Raw genomic sequence first — 27,331 nt, 5'->3', positions numbered from 1 at the left:
TCCGAGTTGGACCATCTCAGACCAGCAATAAACCAGCTTTACCACCTTAAACTGGTATGTTTATGCATGCAGGCCCAGATCCGGCCCACATTTGGTACGTGTGGAATCGACACTATGGTGTTGTCATGGGTTTTCAAAAGATCATCTTTAATGTTCCACAGAAGAAAGAAAGTTAGTACGACATAAGGTTGAGGTCATTTTTGAAAAATTGCCATTTGTGCCTTTTCTTATTGTTTTAAAATGGTTTACATGGCAACATCTTACCTTAACTGTGGTGTTTTGTAGACGGATGAGAGATTCAGCGTGCCCGTCGTGTGTGTCAGATGTTCTCTCAGCACAGACGCCTACAGATGATTCTCGCATTAAGATCAGTGTCGATTACAATCTGCAGCAGAACGTCTGGTCGAGTGCTCATTAGGGTCATTGGAGAGGTTTTAAATGCATCTGATCAATAACACAGTGAATGGAGAAGTGTAGTGTCAGTTCTGTCAGCGGCCCGGTCTCAGAGTCATGCGTGAGAGGACAGAAAGTCATTACGAAGATGTTTATGTGCCCACATCGACATCTGGCACAGAAGACCCAGTCGAACAGAGAGAACGGTCACATCTATCAAAGCCACACGCTTCTCACTGAGGTAATGAAACAGAGGCCGACTTCAAGGGCTGATAATGAAACTTCATTAGTGAAAAATTGAACGTTTATCCCGAATCTATTTTCTGCGGCCGGCAACAGAAGAGCAGGACGTCCTTCCTTCTTTCACTGAACTTTATTAGCTCAGACGGGCTTCTAATGTTGATGACGTGTGCATCTGTGCAAAACACACAGACATATGCATTAGGAATACACAGATTTGGGAAGGGCATACATACAGTGCTCTTGTGTTTCTATAGAGCTCGTTTCATTTGTCTCTCAGCGGGACGTGTTGGTCTCCAGCCGATGCATGTGAGTGGAAAGGTCAGTGTAAACTCTCTGATACGCTTTTAATGAAAAGTCCAACAATCCTCCACTGATTCTGTGCACACCAACACAAAAAACATTATTAAAACCGACCACGCTTGCCTAATTCATCACTTACAACGTGAACCATAACTCTTCAGCTAACCTCTACACAAACATCGACTAATACTTAATTAATTTGTACTTCTAAACATATCCCATATATATATATATATATCTTAAAGGACTGTTCTGCTGGCCAGGGTTATCATTAAAAAAAATAATAATAATATATATATATACCCAGCCAGCACAGCCATGTGGGGCCCACATGGGTTTGACGTGGGCTATCTAACTGGGACCCAGCCAGTTTTGCTCCCGGTTTCCATGTAGGCCCCACATGGGTTTGCCCAGATGAAATGAACACTGCTCAGTGTGCACACTACAGGCTGTTAAATGTAACACTGATCAGTGTTGGAGTTAATGAGATAATTAAGTGATTGAATATGATTGAGCATTATTGAACACACCTAAAGCAGAATCACTGAAGGAGACAATTGTAAGCCACCGTTATGGCGATCATTGTTTGCTTTAGTTGGGCTCTTGACCCTTATATTATTAACTTTAGATTTTGTTTGGCTGTTGTTTCTGATTTATAACTGCCAGATGAACAAAAAAAAAAAGTGATGTAATGGTGTTGGTTATATTATGACAGTCATGGTTTGAACATATTCATGCTGTGATCTGAAAAATGAAACTTATTGAGATTATCTGGTTTAACTTGTTAGCAACAGCTTTGTGATTCTACAGCAAATGATTATCAGTATTTTTTTTCCCAAAATATTTCATAAACATTGTTCGGATCAAAACACTTTCAAATAAAATTATTTGGAAACACATCAATAATCAGTCTGTGAATCTCAACAATGGTGACAATAATAATGCATGTTGCAGTGGCTGCCACCAATCACAACTCATTAATGGCTCCCATCCTGCATTGCGGTATGAATAAATTATGATCTGAATTGTCTATGTAATTTACTTTTCCTAGTTGAATATTCTGCTCGTCACCATTGTTGAGATGCATTGACTGAATCTTGACGTCTGTGTGTGCCTAAAAGAAAGATTTTGTTTAAATAACTTTTAAGAAATCCTTTATATTATATCTAAAATTCTGGATATTTATGCAGAATCACAGTTACGCTATAACCAACAGCATAAATCACTAAACATAAGGTTCAAACGATGACTGTCATAATATAACCAACACCATTACATCACTTTTTTTTTTTTTTTTCATCTGGCAGTTATAAGTCAGAAACAACAGCCAAACAAAATCTAAAGTTAATAATATAAGGGTCAAGAGCCCAACTAAAGCAAACAATGATCGCCATAACGGTGGCTTACAATTTTCTCCTTCATTTATTCAGCTTTAGGTGTGTTCAATAATGCTCAATCATATTCAATCACTTAATTATCTCATTAACTCCAACACTGATCAGTGTTACATTTAGCAGCCTGTAGTGTGCACACTGAGCAGTGTTCATTTCATCTGGGCAAACCCATGTGGGGCCTACATGGAAACCGGGAGCAAAACTGGCTGGGTCCCAGTTAGATCGCCCAGGTCAAACCCATGTGGGCCCCACATGGCTGTGCTGGCTGGGTATATATATATATATATATATACATTTTTTTTTTTACTTAATAAACCTTAACTGAAATACAATATAAACAATAAACTTATTTTATTTCAGCTAGTAGTGAAACGTTTCTCATTTTCATTTAGTTTTACTTGATGTACTAAAATAACAAAAAACTTAAATAAAAATATACTATAATAGTATTCTAAATGGCACTAAAATAATAACCCTGAGCTAAAACCATAAAACGCATTTTCATTCATTTAAATAAATAAACAGTCAAATAAAATAAAAAACGTATTATAACTTATACTCATTTCATCTGCCGTCAACATTTTAGTTTACTTTAAGATCAGAACTAAACCTTAATAGAACATAGACTTTTTAGACATTCATAGACATTCTTTTTTAAGAATGACATAAACATAACAAAATTACTAACAATAAAATGAAAACAGAAAAAATAATAATTGAATAAATAAAAAATATATAAATAATAAATATAATATCATAAAATCTAATTAAACATTTTGTCAAAACTTATAACAATGATGCTACAATAATACCTGGCCAAAATTTTTCCCCAATGATGAACATGGATATAAGTGTGAATATTGAAGAGGAATTCCAGTTAACTAGACGTGTTTCCTGGATTGGTGCTCCAGCAATTAATTGGTGGTAAAGTAGTAAAACATCTTGAAGAAACATGCAGTTGACTAAAATCTGACAAAGCCATGGAGTTTTCCTGTCGTGCACTGTAAATATCCTCCACACCCGCCTCATTCCCCTCGTCTCTAAAGAAACTTCCCGGTTCCTTCATGCAAAGGTCACAGAGGACGAGGAATGAACTGCCTGACGTCTCTAAAGCTCTTAAAACACCAGTCTGGGTTATTAACGTAAGACCCGACCTGAAGTCTGACAGATTAACTCAATGAACATTGTTATTAAAAACTAGAACTCCATGAACAATCAGAGATTTTCAGTCAGAAATGAACTATGAACGCCACTTAACAGAAAGCCATAAGCCATTTTAGAAGGAAAATGTGTTACCTGAAGAAATATTGATGACATTGATATTTTCCTTTTCCGACAAAAAAACATGACTTTACAAGTCTGCTGTCAGCAAGATTCATTTAATTATTATTTTTCTTTTCATACTTGAATTTCATTTCAATCTATTTGTGTAGCATTATTATCGTGCATATTGTTCCAAAGCAGGTTTATAGTGAATTACAGTCTCACAAACCCGTCAGCAATCAAACCGAAGATGAATGAGGCATAGAGAAATCAACCTTGAGATGTTGACGAGGGAGAAAACCTTGAGAAGAAGCAACATTCAGCTTTTGTTCAGATCCTCCTCGGGTTGAACAAAAGATGCAGGAAAAAGATAAATGTGTATAATACGCATTTCTTCATTCACAAATCTAGAGTTTGCCATTGACCGGAAGCAAGACCCACACAGTATCTCAGAGCACCAACATCAAAACCTCTTCTCTAAAGCTGAAGAGGATTATTCAGAAGATAATGATGTTCATCAGGAAGTCAAACTGCCTATAAATAGAGAGAGTTCAGTGTTGTTGCTCTCGGTGGGCGTCCTGAACAAAACCAGCCTCAATAATCAATGATGTTCAGAAGAATCCTGAAGAGTCAAACACGATGGGTAAAAACACTTCATGAGAACAGTGTTCATGCCAGAAACAAACATCTGATGTTCACAAAACAGCACCTGGAGGCTTCACAGCTGGACAGCAAAATTCCCAGTGTTAAATTAACACTGAGAGGGTGAATTATATAAACTCTGAGCTGAGTGTTAAAAGAACACAGAAGCAGTGTTAAAGTTAATGAGATAATTAAGTGAATAATTGAGTGATGATTGAGCATTATTAAAGACACCTGATGTCAACAAGCAGAATCACTGAAGGAGAAAACCGGAATTGGTGTGTTACCATTATGGTGATCAGTGTTTGCTTTAGTTGGGCTCTTGACCCTTTAATCATTACCTTTAGATTTTGTTTGGCTGCTGTACGTGATTTATAACAGCCAGATGAACACATGGACAAGGTGATCTGATGGTGTTGGTTGTGTTTAAACACATCATCATTATTTCACATTAATTTAACCTGAGTCTCTGAACTCATATAGAGCCCAATTTCTGAATTAGGTTTGTGTTATTAAATATTGCAGCACTGTCCTTGTGGATCATAATATTTTTTAACTTTTACAATGTAATCCAAATAATTTCTTAAAAGTTTCTCTTATACTTGACAAATGTTGTGTTTATTTTTAGACACACTGACATCAATAATCAGCCTGTGAATCTCAACAATGGTGACAATTGTAAAGCATGTTGCAGTGCATTATGGGTGCCATCAATCAAATCTCATTCATGGCTCCCATCATGCATTGCTGCATGAATAAATAATGAGATTATGTTCAGAGGTGATCTGTTTGTCACCATTGCTGAGATTCATACGCTAATTATCTTAAATTTTTTAGATGTTTATTTATGTAAAACATTTACATTTCATTGAAATGGCTAAAAATCGTATGCTATACTAGGACAGTGATTTAATGGTCAAGAGCCCAACTAAACCAAACACTGATCACCATATTGGTGACTTAGAAATTCCAGTTTTTCTCCTTCAGTGATTCTGCTTGTTGACATCAGGTGTATTCAATAATGCTAAATTATCACTCAATTATTAACTTAATTATCTAATTAACTTTAATACTGCTTCAGTGTTCATTTAACACTCTGCTCAGAGTTTATATAATTCACACTCTCAGTGTTAATTTAACACTGGGGATTTTGCTGTGTGGACAGATCCACACTAAAATAAAACAAAATAAAACTGTATTCGGAGTAGACAGTTTGAGCTGCTCGGCTTCATCAGGGAATCATTCATGGGAAAATGAAAGTTCACTGCAAAAAAAAAGGATGTTCTTCCTCTGTGTTTTTGTCTTGTTTTCCAGTACAAATATCTAAACATTCTTACATCAAGACACATTAACCTGAGAAGCAAAATTATATGAGATATTTTCTGTAAAAATATTTTCTGAGTTTTCGCTTAAAACAAGATAAAATATCTGCCAATGGGGTCAGAAAAAAAATCTTGTTTTCCCTTTATTTTTCTGACCCCATTTGTAGATTTTTTTTTAAGCATAAGCTAATTTTATTTTGCTAGATTTTTCAGAAAATAGACTAAATATCATTTCGCTTCTCAGGTAAATTTATTTTGATTTAAGAATGTTTAGATATTTGTGCTGGATATATGACACAGATACTGGGAAAGAAAATAATTTTTTAAGTGTTCATCAATATATATATATTTAAGCATATATATGTATTTTTAGAAAACCCAGAAACACTTAAGTCTATATAATTATGTTTGTTTGATAAATGTGTCGTGAAAGTCATTAAAAATATGTAAAAAAAGAAAAAAAGAAAAAAAGAAAAAAAAGCTCAATTCAGTTCAAAATTGATTCAATTCAGTTCAATCACGGAGTCAAAGTTCATTAATTATAAAACCAGATCACTTCAGCAATAAAGCAGCTCGACAGAAAACGTGTCAGGATTCAGCTCAATTCAATTCAAATTTAGTTTTCATCCGACAGTGTCCGTGCAGTTCAATCAATCATGTTACTGAATACTGATTTTCTTTTAAATAAGCATAATAGCAACATTTACAAGAGCTGAGGATTTATCAAGATAAATTTGTGACAAAATCATAAAAGTTTTAAAGGGAATGAAAGAAAAGAGACAACTTTTACCATAGCGAAAGCCTGGACGAACTCAACAATGTGCATTTTTATAATTAAAGCAATATTTGTGATACATTCAGTATATTTGGGAGAAGTTGAGTGCCAATGTTTGCTTATTTTCTATGATTTATTAAGCAGCATGCAATAATAAACAATGTAGAAATCAGAGACAGAAATCTGATCAGAGATATGACTGTATGTTTAATACACGTCTGTTTCTGCGAGGCGTTCTCACATCCTCTCTGCTCCTCAAGAGAGTCCAGATTATGGGAACCAAACTGATGAGTGAAAACCCAGATATAACTGCTTCTCTGGAGCTTTAACACACAATAACCCTCAAATCTCAACAGTGGTTGTTGACGTTCTCATGGTGCACGTAAAAATGCCACTGTGCTACATGATGAACTGTTTATTAATCGATCTGCAATCTCTCTTTAAGATGGGATAAGATATGAACTGAACATGCATGAGTTACTTTGCATATTAATGCAATGATGGAATCTGCATACATTTACATTTCACTGTAAATCTTTCCATTGTACAGTGCATATCAAACACATGGCTGTTTGGCAGAGAAGATGGTTATTCATATCATGCTGATGTTTTAAAGAGATAGAGAGACTAGTTAAGTGTCTCCATGGTGACAGGAAGTGAGGTGACACTTAGAAAGTTTTTCCAAGATTTTTTTTTTAAACAAGAAATGAGCAGAAAAGATTTGTCAGATGATGTGGCTCCCTCACCTGGCCAGAGAGAGAAAACACATCTGAATGCAAAACAGTGTTTCAGTATTTCATTTTGATTATCAAAGATGAGTTTTAAGGAATAAAATGATCGACTACAGGGGGACTTAAAAAATTAAGGGAATTAGGAATAATCACTTGAAAAATGAAAACGCTTGGCTAGAAAACCATGGGCGTAGTATGGGTCTCATATATATATATAAAGACGATTTGATTTGTTTAGTTGTCCTAATAACAATACACAACCGTTATAAAATATGTGCTCTTCCTGTATTTCTGTTGACTTTAGAGACATATAGATATGTCCATCTGAGCGATGGTTCATCTGATTTGCACACACCATGATGACACTCCAACAAATCACAAACAACGCCGTTGACAAATTGTGATTGATATGTTGCCAAATTCCACTTTCTCATTGTGATCCAACTTGCAAAAGTTCTTCTAACAAATGTAAAAATAAGTTTGTTACTGTAAAAGTAACATTTTTAGTAGTATTGTAAGTGTAGCATACTGAACAAAAATACTCTAAACCTGTTGCTAACAAGTTGTTTTGTTGACCTTACTTAAAAATTAGAAAGTATTTGTTCAAAACATTGTCCAAATGTTGTTCTAAGTTTCTAAATTAAATCATCTGAGCAACTAGATTTATGTTGAACAATGTTGTGAATTAAACTCCTTTTAAACCCTTTTTTTGTACACTATAGAATTCAGTTTTTAATTTGTTATAAGTTTTAATATATTTTTGAATATAACATTAATCTTTATAATATTAATCTAAATTTCCATTGTATACATGCAGGATAAATATGATATCTGCAATCTTGTTGCAATCTCTTGGTGAGCTTTGAAGAAAGATAAAGGCTGAACCCATATTTTATGTCCTAAGGAAAATAAGTTTGGAACATGTGATATCCCGTTATTTTGTGTAATTGTCATTATCTATGCTATTCTTTTGCAACTTTGGGTTCTTAAATTACAGGCCATGTGACTTCCAGCTTGCATCCTCACAATGCCCTATTGTCTATTCTGACAAATCAGTTCCCTTTCAATCACTTTGACGTACCGATTGGGATCGCGAGAGCAGTATAACAGAGCGAGCCAATGCACATTGGTGTGGGGGATTTGCATCTCGTGCTCTGCCACACAGCGAAGGAAGAAGCAATGCTAGCACCAGCTGTCTTCCGCTTTGGAGCCGAACAGATCTGTCTGTATGCAGTCTCTGAGAGTTTCCACAGAAACGAGTCGAGTGTGTCGAACTGTTCTTCAGGAAGAAGCCTCTCCAGTGTTGATGTGACAGCACGTGCAGCTGTGTTGAGTGTTCACGAGCTCACAGCTCTAAAACGGCTGTTTTCACAGCACTGTTGGCTGTCGAGGGCGTCTACAAGGAGATTGCTGTTTTTTAACAACAGAGTTAGTGCTTCACTGTGCCGGCTGGTGGCTGCACCATCCCCTGCCAGTGTCGCAGTGGCTTTTCCCATGTGTGCTGAGGCAGCGTTTGTGGATGACTCATGATCCCACTGCGGGAACATGACCCTTGCGGTGTTACGGTCGAGACACCTATACCTCAAACGAGGTGGGGTCCCCTTACCTATGCATCAATCTAGTGCCTCTTTTGACCAACCCCAAAAGAGGGTTACGTCGATGAATAGCTAGGGTGACCTGGTGACTTGACTTTATTGCTCCCGCCGCATGTCACAACTCGCCCGCCATCTACTCCTATGGAGTCAGAAGCATCTGAGGTTGCTTCGTGCCACTTACATTCCGGGCCTGCTCAATCGTGCAGTCGAGAAGCTCTCATGACAGCCTGTGTTCCTGGGAGAGTGGAGACACAATCCCCAAGCGGTCCAATATTAGGACTGATATCTGATATTGGACCACTTCGGAGACGCACAGGCAGACCTTTTTGCCTCTCTGGACCTTTGCCTCTCGCCGCTCTCACAAGTATATATTCCCCCAGTAAGCCTTCTTGCATAGACACTGTGCAAAGTCAGGGAGGACGAGGAGCAGGTCTTGCTAGTTGCCCCTTATTGGCCCAACCGGACCTGGTTCCCAGAACTCACGCTCCTCACGACAGCCCGGCACTGCCGCATTCCTCTGAGGAAGGACGAGGCACTGTATGGGACCTCTGGAATCCTGCAAGATGGGTTGGAGCGAAGGCTGTTGCTTCTTCCTGGGCCTGGCAAAAGTTGCCTCACTGACAGATATCTGTAGAGCTGCGGGCTTGGCGACACCCAACACATTCGCTAGGTTTCATAGCCTTCTTGTCGAGCCGGTATCCTACCGTGTTCTCGCTTCCTATGGCCAGTAAACACCGCAGACACCACCCAAAGTGTTGGATTGCCGCGCTTTTCCCCTCCTATGGAGCGGATACGTGCGCCATTTCTGCTCCAGTGAGTTCCCCGTCCAGGCGAACCCTGTTGAGTTCCTCCACACCCTCCGGCAGTCAGACGTAGCGAAGCGTCCGACGCCAGGCCTAACCCTTGTGTATTGGTGGAACCTGTGCTAGGCTGGGTCTCATATGGGTCCCAAACATAGGCCCTAGCCACCTCAGTGACATTCCATATGTTATGCTGCCCTGATTGCCCAGTCCATATGTTCCTACAGGCAGGAAGTGGCTTTCGCAGCGTTCCTCTCCCCTGTAAAGGGCACGCTTTCCCAGTGTTATCAAATAGTCTGACTGAATGGGACACGCGGAACAGCAGTAAGACTCTCTCGGTGCAAGCCGGTTCCAATTTCCTTCCCAAGGTGCGCTCCCCGCGCACCAATGTATTTACCAATGTAGTATTTCTCCTAAACACAACTGGCTGATTGATGTGACACTGTGATAATAATGTTTGTTCCAAAAGACTTGATTAAATGCATGAAACTAGTTTATTAGACATTAAACATATAAATTGTGACTAGGGCTGGGCGATATATCGCATGCGATTGTTATGCGCGTCTCGTCAGTAAAGCCGGTTCCTTGATTAGTAGTAAATCGCCTTCACCTGCTTTCAGATGGAGCGGCATTTACTACAAAGAGCCGTAGTTAACTGACAAGCTGAGCCATATCGCATTAATATCGCGGACGTATCGCCAGCGATATTTAATGCGATATGGCTCAGCTTGTCAGTTAACTACGGCTCTTTGTACACAGCAAAAACTCCAAGAGTGTTAAAGTTAATGAGATAATTAAGTGATTAATTAATTGATTGATGATTGAGCATTATTGAAGACACCTAAAGCAGAATCACTGAAGTAGAAAATCTAAAATTGTAAGCCACCGTTATGGCGATCATTGTTTGCTTTAGTTGGAGTCTTGACCCTTATATTATTAACATTAAATTTAGTTTGTCTGTTGTATCAGTAGTTCAACTGCCAGTTGAACAAAGAAAAAATAAAGCATCTAATGGTGTTGGTTATATTATGACAATCATCATTTGATCTTCATGTTTGTGATTCATGCTGTTGGTTACAGCATAACTGTGGTTCTGCATAAATATCCAGAATTTTAGATATAATATGAAGGATTTCTTAAATGTTGTTTTAAAAAAAAAAAATCATTCTTTTAGGCACACACAGACGTCAAGATTCAGTCAATGCATCTCAACAATGATGACGAGCAGAATATTCAATTAGGGAAAAGTAAATTACATAGACAATTCAGATCATAATTTATTCATACCGCAATGCATGATGGGAGCCATTAATGAGTTGTTATTGGTGGCAGCTACAGCAACAAGAATTAATATTGTCACCATTGTTGAGATTCACAGGCTGATTATTGATGTCCGTGTTTCTAAATAAATTCTTTTGAAAGTGTTTTTATAAGAATAATGTTTATTAAAAATGTTGGATTATAAGAAAAATACTGATAATCATATGCTGTAGAATCACAAAACTTTTACTAACAAGATAAACCAAACTATCTCAATAAGCTTCATTTTTTAGATCACAGCATGATTATGCCAAAACATAATTAACACAATTAGACCACACTTTTCTTTGTTCATTTAACTGTTATAAATCAATAACAGCAGACAAACAAAATTTAAGTTGTAAGTATAAGGGTCAAGAGCCCAACTAAAGCAAACACTGATCGCCATAACGGTGGCTTACAATTTGTGATTTTCTCCTTCAGTGATTCTGCTTGTTAACATCAGGTGTCTTCAATAACGCTCAATCATCACTAAATTAATCACTTAATTATCTCATTAACTTTAACACTCTTGAGTGTTAATTTATCACTCATATCTGCATCATATCTTCCATCTGAAAGCAGGTGAAGGCGATTTACTACTAATCAAGGAACCGGCTTTACTGAAGAGATGCGCATAACAATCGCATGCGATATATCGCCCAGCCCTAATTGTGACAAAAGAGGCTGCCAGTCTGTGTGTTGGTGGGGATTTTTCAGCGATTTCAGTACATACGATTTTTACATAGTTACGTCCAGTAGGTGGCGGCAAATGACTGTTATGAGTGAGTAAGTCAGTCAGTCAGCAGACTATTCAACCATTTCAGTGAAAAAGTCTGCTTTATTTAGGAACAAACAATGGCTATCAATGTCAATCATTGCTATTTCAAAAGAGAATCCTGCATAAATGCGGATGTAATTCCCAAAACGTTGCAGCGTGTACGTGGCCATTGGTCCTAACAGCATGAAAAACAAGTTTTATACAAATTCTGAATGGATATTAGAGAGCATAGAAAGCGCACAACGAGCGCTCCCTTTATAATGACTAAAATGCTGTTACTCATCTTCATCGAGATCTCTAGCACTCCCGTAGAACCAGGACTAGTAATAATGAAATATTGGTAACTTAATTGTTTCTAATGTATGCAAGGAATACAAAACCCCCGACATTGAGTGAATAGATAAAGTAGAAAGGTATATATAGAGAGAACATTACCCCTCAAAAAAGTCAGTAAGAAGCTTTATCTTCCTGACTGCGAGTTGAGGTTTATTTTTCTCCATTTTTTAAAGCTAAATTAGCTTCACCGGAGCGGCAGCAGTCCTGTCAACGATGTCATGCGCACAGCGCTCTTTAGATGTGGGGCGGGGCGTTTACATTTTAAAGAGACATGGCAACTAGCCTATTAACAAACTTAATGTAAATTATTGTAAATAATTAATTCACGAAATTTACCGTATCCATTGCATGCATTTAATCATATTTGTCATTATTATTTGTACTAAAATAAAAAAATCTGAGGGACCCCCCTTAGTCTATCTTTTACTTCTTATGGGGGGTCCCGGATATACAGACACAGCAGAATTAAAAACTAAGGACTCACAGATAAAGCAATAAACAAAGAAACTAATGAAAACTGGAGATAAAGTAAACACATTACTAAGGTACAGGGAACCATAAACAGAACAGACAACAGCAACTAATCTTCATAAAGAAACCATGAGGACATGATTTGATTACACAAATTGATTTATACTCAGTTTTCATAAATGTTACATAATTGTGTCTATACATCATTGAAAAAGACTGTATATGCATGTATTGTACAATCTTAGAAAAAAATGGTTCAATGGTTCATTCTCTATAGAACCTTTTTCCTAAAGAACTGTAAAGAACTCTTTTGATTGAACCCCTAAAAAGGGTTTTATGGAAACTTTTAGAGTTTCCAAATATGAAGCGCCTCATACAACTATGAGGCGCTATGCCTAACCCTAACCCTAACCCTCATAGAATCCTAACCCTTACCTAACCCTAATGTTCTATAAGCTTTAGAAATCATGTGTAATCAGTTGTCAAGAATGGTAAGAGAATCTCTTGCAGTTATTGTAAGGGTTTATAATGTGTCATTTATCTTTTTTCTTATTCTTGACAACAGCAACAGCATCTTTTGCCATTGCAGCAGCAGGAACTGAGAGTCCGCCAGTCATCGCCGCAGCTCCTGCAACCAACACCTTCTTCATGATCCAGTTACGGCTCTTTCTCTTCTCCACTTTCTCCTCTTCTGGAGTCTTCTGCTGGTCTTCCTCTTCCGCTCTCAGCTTCGTCTCTACTTTACTTTTCTCTTTATCCGTGCTTTCTGAGGGTGGTGGAAGTGTCAATCAGCAGACAAACAGCACACAGCAAGGTCACCAGTGTTAAATTAACAATGCTCAGTGTTTATATGAGTCCACACTCAGAGAGTGTTAAATGAACACTGAACCAGTGCTAAAGTTAATGAGATAATTAAGTGATTCATTGAGTGATAATTGAGCATTATCGAAGACACCTGATGTTAACAAGCAGAATCACTGAAGGAGAAAATCGTAATTGGTATGTTACCATTATGGAGATCAGTGTTTGCTTTAGTTGGGCGCTTGACCCTTAAGTCTTTAACTTTAGTTCTTTGTTTGGCTGCTGTACCTGAGTTATAACAGCCAGATGAACAAAGAGAAAATGTGATTTGATGGTGTTTGTTGTGTTTTAACTTTATCATTATCTCACAATCATTTGACCTGAATAGAGCCCAATTTCTGAGTTACATTTACTTTATTGATTATAGCAGCACTGCCCTTGAAAATCATAATATTTGAAACTTTTACAATGGAATCCAAATAATTTCTTAAAACTTAATAACATACAAAACTTTTTTTTTCTTTTTTAAACAGACATCAAGAACCAGTCTGTGACTCTCAACAATGGTGACAATTATAAAGCATTTTGCAGTGTATTCTGGATGCCATCAATCAAATCTCATTCATAGCTCCCATCATGCATTGCTGCATGAATATATAATGAGCTTATTCAGAGGTCATCGGTTTGTCACCATTGTTGAGATTCATACGCTAATTCTTGATGTCTGTATGTGCCTACCTGAAATACTTTTTAAGGTTTTTTTTTTTTTGTTGTAATGTTTTGATCATTTGGATTTAATTGAAAAGGCTAAAAATGCATACTCTACAACAGGGGTTCTCAAAGTTTTGATAGGTGAGGGCCAATTTAGGAACCCAACATTGAACTGAGGGCCGCTAAAGTGGCGGGGGGAAAAACGAAGAAAAAAAAACTGAAAAGAAAATCCCATTTGAAATTATTTTAATGACCATATTGCATCTCTACAGTTTACATTAGTTGCAATAAACACATTTTAATTCATAACTGAGGCTAAACCTGGCAAAACTTGTGAAAATTTTGGGGGGGAGAGAAAGAAACTTTTAAAATAGAAGCTTACCAAACAAGTCATCATCATCATTCATTTCTATCATTGCTTGTCAGTCGCGTTTCCATTATTGCAGATTTGCATATTATTATCTATCTTTTTTAACCCGTAACTGAAAAACGAAAAATGAACGGTTGTTGTCTTTTTAAAACGCAAAGTTGAACAAAATTTTTATTTGAACTGGCTTCACCAACTGCTGCGCAAAAAAAGTAAATATCGACAGACTTTTTCAGATTTTTGTTTAAATGACTTTCTGCCCCCTTATTAAACATTTTAAATATTCACAAATTAATATGGAAAACATGTCGATTTTACTGGTTTTCTAAGGCCAAATTAGAACCTGGAATTTATATTTTTCCCGCAGTGATGAATGAGAAGAGCCATAGCCTGTACGTGTCTGATCTAGCCTGATTTATAGGTAAGTTATAGGCTAATGATAATAAATGCGTCTGAAAAAACAGCGAGGCATTTTAATTGTTTGTTAATAAACTATTGTTTTCTAAGTGTCGGCTAAAAACATATCTCCATCTCCGCTGTTAAGCAGATGCGCTTTTAGAGAGAAATCCACCTTTCATACGGATTACATAACCAGGTATTTGCTTTCGGTTCGAGTTTGTTTGTTTAAAAGTGCACATTTTAAGCTTTAGCCTACATAGGCTAGCTATATTTTGTTTCAGTTCTCGCGCTCCAGTTCACGGAGATCATGAAAGCGCGTAGTAGCTGAGGCTAGCCTATAGGGGCTACTGATTGTTTTATTTTATTTTACAAAAGCACGTTTTCTTGTTATGAGTTTACACAAATAAAAGTAGTTGCGAATAATGCATTATTATTTTCTGTATGACCAGAAATGATAGACTAGTTTAAGTTGTTTCCACTGTTGATAGGAAAATGCAAGTGTTCGCGCCCGCGAACATTTTGAAAGGTAATGGAAACGCGGCTATTAATAAGCTTGACATTGTTAAGATTATTATTAAGTCACATTGAATATTGATTACTTGGTCAACATACCCTTTTAAATTGCAATGGGATTTGTGGTGCTGGTTTCGGTTGGCCACGATTCCTATTCCTGTGTAGACATAGACAACCACTGTTCCTGGTGGCCTTGGGAGTGAGGTCAAGTGCGATCGGTCGGTCGGACCATGTAATTACCGCTTATGTAGGGCTGGGCGATATATCGCACGATATTGTTATCCGCGTCTCTTCAGTAAAGCCGGTTCTTTGATTAGTAGTAAATCGCCTTCACCTGCTTTCAGATGGAAGATATGATGCAGATATGAGTGTTAAAGTTAATGAGATAATTAAGTGATTAATTTAGTGATCATTGAGCATTATTGAAGACACCTGATGATAACAAGCAGAATCACTGAAGGAGAAAATCTAAAATTGTAAGCCACCGTTATGGCGATCAGTGTTTGCTTTAGTTGGGCTCTTGATCCTTATTTCTTGAGTTTAAATTTTGTTTGTCTGCTGTTATTGATTTATAACAGTCAAATGAACAAAGACAAGTGTGATCTGATAGTGTTGGTTATGTTTTGACATAATCATGCTGTGATCTGAGAAATGAAACTCATTCAGATGATCTTGTTTAATTTGATGGTAACAGTTTAGTGGTCCTACAGCATATGATAATTGTATGTTTCTTAAAATCCAAACCATTTAATAAAAATTGTTCTGATCAAATCACTTTTAAATGCATTTATTTAGAAACGCAGACATCAATAATCAGCCTGTGAATCTCAACCGTGGTGACAATAATAATCCTTGTGGCCACCAATCACAACTCATTAATGGCTCCCATCATGCATTGCGGTATGAATAAATTATGATCTGAATTGTCTATGTAATTTACTTTTCCTAATTGAATATTCTGTTCATCACCATTGTTGAGATGCATTAACTGAATCTTGATATCTGTGTCTGCCTAAAACAAAGATTTTTTTTTTTTTTTTTTACAACTTTTAAGAAATTTTTTTATATTATATCACAAATTCTGGATATTTATGCAGAATCTCAGTTATGCTATAACCAACAGCATTAATCACAAACAATTAGCTCAAATGATGAATGTCATAATATAATCAATACCATTAGATCATTGTTTTTCTTTGTTCATCTAGCAGGTATGACTCGGATACAACAGCTGAACAAAAACTAAAGTTAATAATATAAGGGTCAAGAGCCCAACTAAAGCAAACACTCATCTCCATAATGGTGACCTGAAATTCCGGTTTTCTTCTTCAGTGATTCTGCTTTAGGTGTCTTCAATAATGCTCAATCATCACTCAATTAATCACTTAAATATCTCATTAACTTTAACACTCTTGAGTGTGGACTCATATACACTCCCAGGTGTGTTCATTTAACACTGGAGTTTTTGCTGTGTAAAGAGCCGTAGTTAACTGACAAGCTGAGCCATATCGCATTAAATATCGCTGGCGATACGTCCGCGATATTAGTGCGATATGGCTCAGCTTGTCAGTTAACTACGGCTCTTTGTAGTAAATGCCGCTCCATCTGAAAGCAGGTGAAGGCGATTTACTACTAATCAAGGAACCGGCTTTACTGACGAGATGCGCATAACAATATCGTGCGATATATCGCCCAGCCCTACGCTTATGCCTATGGATGCCGCTAAACACCACTAAACGGAGATATTCATTTTTTCAAAGCAATAGTTTTAACAGTTTTACAGATGTTATCGCGGGCCGCCAGAAATGTTTCGGCGGGCCGCCATTGGCCCGCGGGCCGCACTTTGAGAACCTATGCTCTACAATGACAGTGCTGCTATAATCCATAAGGTAAACTTAACTCTGAAATTATGCTCTCGATGAGTTCAGTGATTCAGGCCAACTATTGATTATTTTAAAACACAACCAACACCATCATATCACCTTTTCTCTTTGTTCATCAGGCAGGTATAACTCAGGTATAGCAGCCAAACAAAGAACTAAAGTTAATGATGTAAGGGTCAAGAGCCCAACTAAAGCAAACACTGATCTCCATAATGGTAACATACCAATTACGATTTTCTCCTTCAGTGATTCTGCTTGTTAACATCAGGTGTCGTCGATAATGCTCAATTATCACTCAATTAATTACTTAATTATCTCATTAACTTTAACACTGCTTCAGTGTTTATTGAACACTCTCTGAGGCCTTGTCCACACGGACATGGCTCCCATCATGCATTGCTGCATTAATAAATAATGAGCTTATGTTCAGCCGTTGTTAAGATTCATACGCTGATTGTTGATGTCTGTGTGTATCATCATAAAATTTTTTTTTTTTGTTCTCATGTTTGTTAAAGTCTACTAACTTATTGTTATAATATCGCTGGATCTCATGATGCAGTTACAGGTTGTTTTTTTTGATAATAATTTGTTAAAATAATTATTAAATTCAAATACCACAGTGAATCAGGCTTTTTCATGATGATTACAAAACCATCACCAGGTAACCTTCATCACCTGATCCCGTTCAATTTTGTTACTGTATATGTGTTTGACAAACACACTGTCACAGCAGTCAAAAGAGATCAAATATCTAATATGAGTAAAGAGCCTGGCTAATGGAAACACTAATCACTGTTATGGTGACTTCAAATGAAACTGAGTTAAACCTCTGTTAAATAAAAATAAAAACTTCTGTAGAAGTCTGACAGAAATAAAGTCAGTCTGGTTAGTAATAAGTGAAGCTGGTAATGCTGTTTGTGGAGTTGTTTAATCCTCCTCTGCTGAGATCTTCAGATTTAATGTCTTCTCTTCAGTTGATTTCATCTAAGGCCATGTCCACACGGACACGGGTATTTTTATAACCGGAGTTTTTCCTACAGCGTTTTAAAAAAAAATACCGTCCACACATGCTCGGTCTCCGTCTACATGAAAACGCAAAATACGCGGTCAAGAGCATGCCACGCCAGCAGGCGGCGATATAAACCTTAACAGTAAAGCCACGTTGGCCAATCAGAAGCGCAAATCTGACATCAAACACAGCGGATAACGGTGCACACTCTGACGTCGCAAGGCAAAACCCCCGGGTTCACTGTCTACACGACAACACTGTAAGCGACGTTTCTGAAAATCCTCACCCTGGCAGGGGTTTTCAAAAATGTTCGGTTTCAGTGCGTTTTCGTGTGGACGAACGGCCGAACCGCGTAAAAAAAGTCACGGTTATAAAAATACCCGTGTCCGTGTGGACAGGGCCTGAGTGTGGACTCATATACACACTGAGCAGTGTTAATTTAACACTGGTGATTTTGCTGTGGAAAGATTTGTGAATTAGGAAAAATCTTTGTAGAAAAGCAGATTGTGTTTATGCTGAAAATACTGATGTCATATATACCTATTTGGATACATATTTGAGTGCTCAAACTATTTGAGAACATTCAAATAAAAAAACAAACATATTGGATATTTGAGCACATTTACAGCAAAATCCCCAGTGTTAAATTAACACTGAGAGTGTGGATTATATAAACTCTGAGCAGAGTGTTAAATGAACACTGAAGCAGTGTTAAAGTTAATGAGATAATTAAGTGAATAATTGAGTGATGATTGAGCATTATTGAAGACACCTGATGTTAACAAGCAGAATCTCGGAAGGAGAAAACCATAATTTTTTGTTATTGTTTGGCTGCTGTATGTGAGTTATAACAGCCAGATGAACAAATAGAAAAGGTGATCTGATGGTGTTAGTTGTGTTTTAACATAATCATTAATTGACCTGAATCGCTAAACTCATCAAGAGCATAAATTCTGAGTTAAATTTACCATAAGGATTTTAGCAGCACGGTCACTTCAGAACATACCATTTTTAGCCTTTTCAATGAAATCCAAACAATCAAACAAATATATATTTATTTTATGTAGGCACACACAGACATCAAGAATTAGTGTATAAATCTCAGCAATGGTGACAAACAGATCACCTCTGAACATAAGCTCATTATTTATTCATGCAGCAATGCATAATGGGAGCCATGAATGAGTTTTGATTGGTGGCACCCAGAATGCACTGCCACATGCTTTATAATTGTCACCATTGTTGAGATGCACAGGCTAATTATTCATGCATGTGTGTCTTAAAAAAAACATTGTAAAAAATTGTATAAGAGAAACTTTTGAGAAATTATTTTTATTACATTGTAAACATTAAAAATATTATGCTGTACAAGGTCACTGCTGCTATAATTAATAAAGTAAACCTAACTCAGAAATCAGGCTCTATATGAGTTCAGTGATTCAGGTCAAATGATTGTTACATAATGATTATGTTAAAACACAACCATCCCCATCACCATCAGATCACCTTTTCTATTTGTTCATCTGGCTGTTATAACTCATGTACTGCAGCCAATCAAAATATAAAGTTAATGAATTAAGGGTCAAGAGCTAAACTAAAGCAAACACTAATCACCATAATGGTGACTTAGAAATTCCAGTTTTCTCCTTCAGTGATTCTGCTTTTTAACATCAGGCGTCTTCAATGATGCTCAATCATCACTCATTAATTCACTTAATTATCTCATTACCTTTAACAATGCTTCAGTTTTCATTTAACACTCTGCTCAGAGTTGATATAATTCACACTTTTCAGTGTTAATTTAACATTGGGGATTTTGCTGTGTTCAGGTAAAACAAATAGAGACAGTATAAATAAGATAATAATAACACATTTAATCATTTTTTATACATTTTTCAACATACCCAAGGTGGATAATTCTTCATGATCTGATTCTGAACAATTTATAAAGCAAGAATGATTCGAATTAGAATGACATCACAATACATTAGGGCTGGGCGATATATTGCACGATATTGTTATGCACATCTCTTCAGTAAAGCCGGTTCTTTGATTAGTAGTAAATCACTTTCACCTGCTTTCAGGTGGTTCATTTAACACTCAGCTCAGAGTTTAATTGGATCGCTAAAAATGACTTCCATGATGTTGAAGTTACATGAACAAATTATGTTTGTTTAACGAAAACCAGTTATGTGGAACCTGTTTACATAAAAAAGTTAAGTAAAGCCAACACATCAGATTTTTGAGTGAACCTTAAACACACCGCTGGGTCACTATTGGACAGAACACGCGCTGGGTTGGTTTGACCCAAGTGCTGGGTTTTTACCATTTAACCCATATATCTGGGTCATTCATTTGACCCAACCAGTGGGTGAAATTAACCATCCTGCTGGGTTAAGTCTTACTCATGTGGTGGGTTATTTCCTGTCTCATTGCCTTATTAAAATTAGTAACAAATATTTGTTATATTACGAATGTAAAATAATTATTGTCTCTGTAATACAATAAACCAGAGAGGTCACTGTATTTGTGATTTCAATCTCATTTAATTGTTTTTTTATTATATATTTTTAATAAATTTCTTTAATACTTTTTTTTTTGTATACAATTATTTCAATGGAATTTAATTGAATAAAAGCTATTAAACTAGCTGTAGTGTGTGAGGTTGTTTAAATTAGACTGACCTTCACATTCTGATGCCATTGTGTCCGGCAGTTCAGCGGTTTGTTTCGTCAGAGTCTCTCCGTCTGTCACTTGTGACTGTATGAAATACCGGATTTGTAAAGACACAGCAGAATTAAAACTAAGGACTCACGGATAAAGCAATAAACAAAGAAACTAATGAAAACTGGAGATAAAGTAAAAACATGACTGAGGTACAGGGAACCATAAACAGAACAGACAACAGCAACTAATCTTCATAAAGAAACCATGAGGACATGATTTGATTACACAAATTGATTTATACTCAGTTTTCGTAAACGTTACATAAACGTGTCTATACATCATTGAAAAATACTGTATATGCATGTATTGTACAATCTTAGAAAAAAATGATTCATTGGGATTCTCTATAGAACCATAAAGAACTCTTTTGATTGAACCCCTAAAAAGGGTTTTGTGGAAACTTTAAGAGGTTCCAAATATGAAGCGCCTCATAGAATCCTTTAATGTTCTATAAGCTTCAGAAATCATGTGTAATCAGTTGTCAAGAATGGTTAGAGACTCTCTAGCAGTTATTGTAAGGGTTTATAATGTGTCATTTAACTTTTTTCTTATTCTTGGCAACAGCATCTTTTGCCATTGCAAGAGCAGGACCTGAGAGTCCGCCAGTTAACGCCGCAGCTCCTGCAACAGCGGCTCCCACCAACACCTTCTTCATGATCCGGTTACGACTCTTTCTTTTCTCCACTTTCTCCTCTTCTGAAGTCTTCTGCTGGTCTTCCTTTTCCATGCTCAGCTCCGTCTCTACTTTACTTTTCTCTTCATCTTTGATTTCTGAGGGTGGTGGAAGTGTCAATCAGCAGACAAACAGCAGTGAGATTTCTGAATTAGGAAAAATCTTTGTAGAAAAGCAGATTGTGTTTATGCTGAAAATACTGATGTCCTATAGACCTACACAGCAAAATCACCAGTGTTAAATTAACACTGTTCAGTGTTTATGTGAGTCCACACTGAGGCCATGTCCACACGGACACGGGTATTTTTATAGTTTTTCCTACAGCGTTTTAAAAAAAAATCCCGTCCACACATGCTCGGTCTCCGTCTACATGAAAACGTAAAAACACGCAATCAAGCGCGGTCAAGAGCATGCCACGCCAGCAGGCGGCGATATAAACCTTAACCCTAAAGCCACGTTGGCCAATCAGAAGCGCAAATCTGATGTCAAACACAGCTGATAACGGCGCACACTCTGACGTCGCAAGGCAAAAACCCCGGTTTCACTGTCTACACGACAACACTGTAACCGGCGTTTCTGAAAATCCTCACCCTGACAGGGGTTTTCAAAAATGTTCGGTTTCAGTGCGTTTTCGTGTGGACGAACGGCCGAACCGCGTAAAAAAAGTCACGGTTATAAAAATACCCGTGTCCGTGTGGACAGGGCCTGAGAGAGTGTTAAATGAACACTGAAGCAGTGCTAAAGTTAATGAGATAATTAAGTGATTAATTGAGTGATAATTGAGCATTATCGAAGACACCTGATGTTAACAAGCAGAATCACTGAAGGAGAAAATCGTAATTGGTATCTTACCATTATGGAGATCAGTGTTTTCTTTAGTTGGGCTCTTGACCCTTAAGTCTTCAACTTTAGTTCTTTGTTTGGCTGCTGTATCTGAGTTATAACAGCCAGATGAATAAAGAGAAAAGGTGATTTGATGGTGTTGGTTGTGTTTTAACATTATCATTATCTCACAATCATTTGACCTGAATAGAGCCCAATTTCTGAGTTACATTTACTTTATTGATTATAGCAGCACGGTCTTTGAAAATCATAATATTTGGAACTTTTACAATGTAATCCAAATAACTTCTTAAAATTTAATCAAATACAAAACTTTTTTCTTATTTTTTAAACAGACATCAAGAACCAGCCTGTGACTCTCAACAATGGTGACAGTTATAAAGCATTTTGCAGTGTATTCTGGATGCCACCAATCAAATCTCATTCATGGCTCCCATCATGCATTGCTGCATGAATAAATATAATATAATATAATATAATATAATATAATATAATATAATATAAAAATATAAATAATAATAATAAATAACTTATTCAAAGGTCATCTGTTTGTCACCATTGTTGAGATTCATACGCTAATTCTTGATGTCTGTATGTGCCTACCTGAAATACTTTTTAAGGTGTTTTTTTTATTTTTTATGTTTTGATCATTTGGATTTAATAGAAAAGGCTAAAAAATGCATACTCTACAATGACAGTGCTGCTATAATCCATAAGGTAAACTTAACTCTGAAATTTTGCTCTCAATGAGTTCAGTGATTCAGGCCAACTATTGATTATTTTAAAACACAACCAACACCATCATATCACCTTTTCTCTTTGTTCATCAGGCAGGTATAACTCAGGTATAGCAGCTAAACAAAGAACTACAATGAATGTTGTAAGGGTCAAGAGCCCAACTAAAGCAAACACTGATCTCCATAATGGTAACATACCAATTACGATTTTCTCCTTCAGTGATTCTGCTTGTTAACATCAGGTGTCGTCGATAATGCTCAATTATCACTCAATTAATTACTTAATTATCTCATTAACTTTAGCACTGCTTCAGTGTTCATTGAACACTCTCTGAGTGTGGACTCATATAAACACTGAGCAGTGTTAATTTAACACTGGTGATTTTGCTGTGTATTTGGATACATATTTCAGTGCTCAAACTATTTGAGAACATTCAAATAAACAAACATATTGGATATATGAGCACATTCAGGTAAAACAAATGGAGACAGTAAGATAATAATAACACATTTAATCATTTTGTATACATTTTTCAACATACCCAAGGTGGATAATTCTTCATGATCTGATTCTAAACAATGTATGCAGCAAGAATGATTCAAATTACAATGACATCACAATACATAGTGTGTTCATTAACATTAAATGCAATCAGTGAACTTTCAGATTTCTCTCACCTTTAGAGTTCGAGGTATGAATACTCGATTCTTCATCAGATGAAAAAGAGAGTTCGGCCGGTTTCTCTGCAACGTCTGAAAGGAAAGAAATTTGCTATTAAATACACGGCTGCTCTTCTCTAAGCCTATACATCATTTGGCTACCTGTGATGTTCAAAATACTCAAAATGAGTAATGAAAGACAATAAAAAAAGTCTCCATGTAAGTCAATAATATTATCCCTTAAAACTCCTCATCACCAAATTTACATACAGTATGTAATCGTTTTTCCTGTGAGAAAATATATTCTATATCGATATTGTTATGCGCATCTCGTCAGTAAAGCCGGTTCCTTGATTAGTAGTAAATCGCCTTCACCTGCTTTCAGATGGAAGATATGATGCGGATATGAGTGTTAAATTAACACTAGAGAGTGTTAAAGTTAATGAGATAATTAAGTGAATAATTTAGTGATGATTGAGCATTATTGAAGACACCTGATGTTAACAAGCAGAATCACTGAAGGAGAAAATCACAAATTGTAAGCCACCGTTATGGCGATCAGTGTTTGCTGAGCCATATCGCATTAAATATCGCTGGCGATACGTCCGCGATATTAATGCGATATGGCTCAGCTTGTCAGTTAACTACGGCTCTTTGTAGTAAATACCGCTCAATCTGAAAGCAGGTGAAGGCGATTTACTACTGATCAAAGAACCGGCTTTACTGACGAGATGCGCATAACAATATCGTGCGATTTATCGCCCAGCCCTAGTGTTAAGACAGTGGTCATGGGCCAAGACGGAAGCGAATCATTTCTGAGGCCAAATATATATTTTTTTTGCTATATTCACAACAGCGCCATCTTAAACACCAGGGCAGAAATGCTACTTTAGAAAAATTTATTGTTATATATAGAGCATACTATTTAAATGTTAATGCAACTTTATGTATTATGGTCAAATAGCTGCTAAAGGGGAGACAGCTTTGAAGGTCCTGCTAACTCTGCTTCCCCCATCCATCTACAGGAGAGGAGGAAAGGTCTTCAGACCCACAGAGGCCCAGAGGTCCTTTATTCACATGCAACCTGTAAGTTTTGCTTTAGTGCTTCTACTTTAATAAGGGTAGACACTGTTTGATATGCTTGATAACTGTGAAAGTAATTTAGGTTTAGAAAATTTAAAGCTGCAATCCTCTCTGTTTGAAACATAAAATTGCAGATTTTTTTTACATTTTTAAAGCTGCAGTCCATAACTAGTTTGTGTTCAAAATGTACAAAATGTATATAATGAGCGAGTGCATCATGAATCCATTTTCCAAATCTTGTTTTTGTCTTATCCTGAATCACTAACGGTACACCTATAATAAGTGTTTCTATTCAGACTATTTTAAACTGGTGGAGGAGCACAGTACCTGCGGGACTCGTCATAGACATAAAAAGAGAGAAGTAGCTCCGGTTACAATGTTCTTCTGCAAGACACATGCAGTTCTGTTTATTAACCGCTAGAGCACCATAAGTTATGGACTACAGCTTTAACCTACAAAAGTTAGGGAAAGCTGTAATCTGTAACTTTTTTGGGATAAAAATGTAGAAAAATCAGTTATTGAGCAAGTACATGAAAGATCAGTGTCCTTTCCCAGTGTCCCATTCGCCTTACCTTCCCCCGATTCACAACGGTACATTTATAATAATGATTTATAATTTGAGCTGTCGAGTCTGATTTCACTGGAAATGTCTGTCTGTATACATTAACACATCTTAATAAATGAAATCATAATCGTATAAGAGTTCAAATTATTAGCTTAAACCTCCTAAGACCCGAGTTTTGGTCAGAGGTGGAAAGTCCAGGGGTCAGAATGTAAAAGTCCTGCCACAATTTTATTCCACCCACAGCAAAAACTCCAGTGTTAAAGTTAATGAGATAATTAAGTGAATAATTGAGTGATGATTGAGCATTATTGAAGACACCTGATGATAACAAGCAGAATCACTGAAGGAGAACATTTTTTAAGTCACCATTATGGTGATCAGTGTATGCTTTAGTTGTACTCTTGACCCTTAAATCGTTAACTTTAGATGTTGTTTGGTTGCTGTACATGAGTTATAACAGCCAAATGAACAACAAGGAAAGCTGATGCGCTAGTGTTGGTTATGTTTAGACTAGGGCTGTCAGTTAAACGCGTTATTAACAGCGTTAACGCGAACCCATTTTAACGGCGTTAATTTTTTTATCGCGCGATTAACGGTCTTTTTGGCCTAGCAAACTTTGTAGTTTTTTTTTCACGTGCTTTTGCAACAGGATGCGGCATGCGCGGCGCTGCGCTATGAAACCCATTCATTTCAATGGCTTGCGCCCCGCGAGGACGTTTTGAAAGGGCAAGCGGGTCTAGCTAGACCGGAAAGAAAACAACAGGCACGCTGCACACACTTGTTTGGGCTTGCGAGCCGGATGCGCGAGCGCGAATCTCTCTGCTCGCGCGTGGAATATAATGTGCCGAGCACGAATCTCTCTGCTCGAGTCGCGCGCGCTCTCAGATACACGCTGCTCTTGTAAGAATTTTCTCTGGGCTCGCTCAGAGAATATGCCTGCACTTAAAACGTGTTCAGTGCAATCGCGAATCTCTCCTCTTCCCCAGCTAACAATTTTAGGTTATAAGAACGTTTTCATAACGTTCCCATTAAGTTATAAAAACGTTATTTCTGAATGTTATAGGAACGTTCAAAACGTCCAGTTTTGAGTGGATGACGAGCGCCGAAATGGATGCCAATAAGATTCTGAATGGAAAGTTTACTTTTAAAAAGTTGCCAAATGGTTCCATTGACAAGACCAAAGTGATCTGTGTGTTTTGTCGTTGTGAACTGAGCTATCATCATCACAGCACGTCCAGTCTGAATACCACTTGATGATGGCCAGCACACACACACACACACACACACACACACACACACACACACACACACACACAGCTGATGCGAATTCTCCGCCCCCTCGTCAATCAGGACCTCGTCAGTATTTATTTCACCCTTTTATTGATGGACAGTGTTACATTGTGTGAGAGATTATTTGCTCCAAGTGAGAATGTTTTAGTGTGAAATTGATCACAGTATTGTCAATATTGTTTTCAATAAAAAACATTTGCACAAAGCAAGCCGATCCACTTTTCCATGTTGATAAGAGCATTAAAATGAGAAAAAATAATGGGACAAAAAGAAATCAAGAGACATTTAGAATAGATAAAAATGTGCGATGAAATGCGATTAATCGCGAGTTAACTATGACATTAATGCGATTAATCGCGATTAAATATTTTAATCGTTTGACAGCACTAGTTTAGACATAATCATCATTTGTCACAAAACTCATTTGTAGAGTTTAATCCTCTGGGGTCGGCGGTCTCGCCGGCGATACCAGCTCACTTTTTTCCTTATCAGTGCAAAAGAGACTCAAATTACTCTGTTGATTTTAATCTTACATATAAGTGTTGCACATCATTCGATCCTGTTAAGTTTGTATTTTTTTTTGGAACCTCACAATAAAAACAAAGTGTTGTGCTTTTCGCCTAATAAAGAAAAATAAACATGATGCGCGTTCTGCGTTCTCTCTGTCAGTTAAGTCCATTCTGAAACGCGTCCGAAAAATGAACTGTAACTCTGCAAATACTCAG

This window comes from Rhinichthys klamathensis, unplaced genomic scaffold (genome assembly GCF_029890125.1).
Source record: "Rhinichthys klamathensis goyatoka isolate OS25496 unplaced genomic scaffold, OSU_Roscu_1.1 h1tg000330l_1, whole genome shotgun sequence".
NCBI lineage: Eukaryota > Metazoa > Chordata > Actinopteri > Cypriniformes > Leuciscidae > Rhinichthys > Rhinichthys klamathensis.
The sequence above is the reverse complement of the archived record's forward strand: the minus strand, read 5'-3'. Positions refer to the sequence as shown.